Source organism: Rhagoletis zephyria, unplaced genomic scaffold, assembly GCF_001687245.7.
Source record: "Rhagoletis zephyria isolate East Lansing unplaced genomic scaffold, Rhagoletis_zephyria_1.1 Rzeph_scaffold_07558, whole genome shotgun sequence".
Taxonomy (NCBI): domain Eukaryota; kingdom Metazoa; phylum Arthropoda; class Insecta; order Diptera; family Tephritidae; genus Rhagoletis; species Rhagoletis zephyria.
Genome location: NW_016164641.1, coordinates 1 through 3,703, shown reverse-complemented (window position 1 = coordinate 3,703; position 3,703 = coordinate 1).

Here is a 3,703-nt window from a genome sequence, read left to right as displayed (position 1 = left end):
GTTATATGGGAAGTGGGCGTGGTTACAGTCCGATTTCGCCCATTTTCAATACCAACCTACCTTGGATTAAGGGAAACCTACGTACCAAATTTCGTTGAGATATCTCAATTTTTGCTCGAGTTATCGTGTACACGATCACACGGACAGACGGACAGACGGACGGACAGACGGACAGACGGACGGACAGACAGACATGGCTTAATCGATTTCTTTTTTCATCCTGATCATTTATGTATACATTTGTCTATATCTATCTCGATTCGTTTTGGCTGTTACAAACAACCGTTATGTGAACAAAATTAATATACCCGTGTGCACAAGTGCGCTGGGGTATAAAAACACATTTCACTGGTTGACGTTTTTAAGTATATTTGAAGTTTATTCTTATTTATTTATTTTCTTTAGTTAAAATTTGATAAAACGTGTATGTTGTTTTCTGTTTTTGTTTTATGAGTTGCAGTGTTGTTGGAGGAACTTTTCGGCATAAGGGTCATAGGAATAGCACTTGGCTTCAAACGTGCCTTTCCTGTCCCTCCCGGTGTATTTGTGGAATCTACTTCTTTAAAATGTTTAACGCACAGCATGGCATTTCACTGCACCTCTGCCCACAGCTACTATCGCAACGTTCCTTACGCGAAGGACATTGAGGCACGTTAAAAAATTAGTGGTATCTGCCTTATATTTAACACCACATAAAAAACAACGCTTCAGGTGTTGCATTTTTAACACATACACTAAGTATAAACCGCACAACACTACAAAAATTCAAATGCAAATTAAAATTTGTTATTAACGAACATTTAAAAAAAAAAACAACGATATGACATTCAAAGCGTAACGAAATATAGGAAATAAAATAAAATCAAGTTGAAGTTTAACAGGCTAACCTAATATTCACGCACGCCGCCAATTTACTGTCAAAAATTTCTCATGCACATACAACTTGTATTCGACCAACCGAAATTGAACGGCGCGCGTATGAAGCTAACTCAATTTCCAATTTTTGTTCTGCGTGACATTTTGATTTGACATTTCGCAAGCCATTTTCGGGTGACGCAAAACAAAAAATTCTACGGCGTGCGTACCAAAACGCAAGCCGCGAATATTAGGTTAGCCTGTAAAGGTTTGGTTCTCATGAGAGCAACGTCATTTTGGCTTCTACCTGTATTTATGTGCCTTGACTTGAAACACTTTTGAGGAAATTTTTTTCGAAGAATACGATGACGTTTTTGATTTAATCTAATTTTCACCTTTTTATTCAATGTGTTTTGTTCGCTTTTTTGATACGCCACACGATATTCAATACAAGACGAAATAAGCTTGCAGCTACACAATCGCACGATTTTATTAGTATCTTCCATCCAAAACGAATATCCCGCATATATTTGTGTTTATCATTCTCTAAGTCCACTTCTTCTCCTTGCAACTTTTTGCAATTGTTATGAGCGCGTGACATTCATTACTTAACTAAATCATACAGACCTATTGAAATAGCCTCCTTCACTCTCAAAACTTTAGAGAGACTGTTAGACCTTGATATAAGGGAGAAACTTAACACTTTCACTCCCTTATATTACTCATAATTTGCTTATATCTAAGGGAAGTCAACGGATTCGGCCTTATAGTATCTGGTAAGTAGGATCGAAAGTGACTTAGAGACCAAGGCGATCGCTCTATGAACCTTCTTGGACATCGACGGGGCTTTCGACAATGGTGCCTATAGATTTATATCAAGGCCATTTATCCAAAGAGGCTTAGATCCTACTGCTATTTAGTTACAAATTAATTAAAACATCATAATATACATAGGTATCAATTTGAATGTATTTTTTAAGATCCCTAATTCAAAAATATTTTTAATAGTGTTGCCACCTATTTTGAATCGCAAATAGAGGTAAAATATTAATATTCATGGGTGCCAAGAGAAGGTTCTTAAACAATGCTTTCCCTATATACAAAATTTTATCCCTTAGGATAATAGTGTAATGTTGCCACTTATTTTCGATTCGACACAATTTATGTAAAACATCGCAATATGGATATAAAATGAAAGGTATTGTTGAGAACTTTGGTCAGAAAATATTTTCCATCAGGGTTACCACGCTTCAATGTAATACAAATTTTTATTTTGTTAATTTCAACAGCATTTTTTTTTTTTATGTATGCACAATACATATACCCTAAAACTATGTACCATTCATTCCAGCGTATTTATGAATAGTGTTACCACCTAAATTTTAGAGTAAGAAATTTTCTTAATAGATATCGTAATCCAAATTTTTGTATTTTTTCCAAAATATTTTTTTTAAGCTATCCAAATCTTGAAAACTTTAAAAAGTATATGCACTCCGGACAAAGCTGAGTCAACCTGGTACTTATACTTTATGAATGCACTAAGTAAATGGTTTTGCAATATAAACGAAATTGAGGTCTTTTAATTAAAACCTTCAAAAGAGATATTTGTTTCACAATTTTTATTTATTTTTGCCATTTTTGAAGATTTAAATTTTTTCTGGCAACACTTAATGTACTATGCATGCGTTTGTATGTGCAAGTATATGTACTATATAAAGTAAGATTTTAAACGTCTTCGTCATTTATTTTTACCACTTGCTATCAACCACTGAATTGATATGAGTAATACTTAAGTATTATTTGTTTATTTTCTCTTAGTTTCTTCCTGTGCATTTTTTCTTTATATATATTTTTTTATCTATGTATGTACGCACTCATGTACATATGTATATTTAGATATACATTTATATGTATGTATGTATGTACGTCCTTATGTAGATATGTATATAGATAAGTAACCTACTCGCAGCCTGCTTTGCGCTCTATTGAAGCTGCGATTGTTTACGCTTTTGATCGCTACATTCAAAACTTTTTTTTCAGTAGAGTCATTTACATCGTACCGTCCGGTTGTCGTTGATTCGGTGATTCGGAGTTTCACCGCGAAATTTAAAAAAAAAAAAAGCGCCAGAAAATTAAATATTGCTTGCTCGTATCGTAATGTGATAGTATTTTGTAGACTACTTGTTAACTACTTCAAGGTTGATCGACTGAGCGACGAATTTGTTTATTTGTTTGTAGATTTAAGAATTGCCGCCTGAGCTGGCTGAAGTTCAAAATCAAGTGCATGCGTGAATGACAGAAAGCTTAACTGTGTTAACTGAAAATTTTCAACTTTTTTTGTGATAAAAATTTCCATTACTTAGCCCCATAGGTAACANTTTTTTTCAGTAGAGTCATTTACATCGTACCGTCCGGTTGTCGTTGATTCGGTGATTCGGAGTTCCACCGCGAAATTTAAAAAAAAAAAAAGCGCCAGAAAATTAAATATTGCTTGCTCGTATCGTAATGTGATAGTATTTTGTAGACTACTTGTTAACTACTTCAAGGTTGATCGACTGAGCGACGAATTTGTTTATTTGTTTGTAGATTTAAGAATTGCCGCCTGAGCTGGCTGAAGTTCAAAATCAAGTGCATGCGTGAATGACAGAAAGCTTAACTGTGTTAACTGAAAATTTTCAACTTTTTTTGTGATAAAAATTTCCATTACTTAGCCCCATAGGTAACATATACACAGCACACGTGTCTTAGATATGAATATGCAATCAAATCTTGGATTTATAGAAAAGCTGCGATGGCGCTTAAAGTAAGTGAAATTTAATGGTCATAGTCAAGTATTACAAAAAAAAAA